Here is a 553-nt window from a genome sequence, read left to right as displayed (position 1 = left end):
AAGGAAGGAAGGAAGGAAGGAAGGAGGAGGAAAAGAAAAAAAAGAGGAATAAACAGCAACGGCGGAGGATCCAGAAAAAATTGTTTTGGGACATGACGAGCAAATGTGGTGCGCGGACGTTCATTTCTGAGGGAACTTATTGGATTTTTGTGCCGCATGAGTTACGTTAAGGCGTGTGTTGGATGGGGAGATGCTTTTCAGTTCCTGGAGTTTACCGGTGGCGAATTCTAAAAGAGACTCGTCGGTTGTAGCATTTGGACATAGGTAATGCAGTTGTCATGTAACTTCATGCCTTCTCATTACCCATTTAAAAAAAAAATGAATGAGAATAAACAATGTTTTCCGGAAGCTGAAGAAAAAGAGTGGAGGGGTAAAGTGGGTAACTGGAAGTCAAAAGCAACGTGTTTAGTGAGTTTTTTTTTTGTGGTAGTGGTGGTGGATTATTTCATCAGTTGCAAGACCGTCGCTGTTATTTTTGTGGTTTGAAAATTTCTCGTTCCGTTATTTGAAACTTCATGTGATGGTTTGGGAAACTGCTCCTCTTCCTGTAGGT

The sequence above is a fragment of the Trypanosoma equiperdum genome (genome assembly GCF_001457755.1).
Source record: "Trypanosoma equiperdum strain OVI genome assembly, contig: ctg_753, whole genome shotgun sequence".
Lineage (NCBI taxonomy): Eukaryota > Euglenozoa > Kinetoplastea > Trypanosomatida > Trypanosomatidae > Trypanosoma > Trypanosoma equiperdum.
This window is presented reverse-complemented; position numbering follows the sequence as displayed.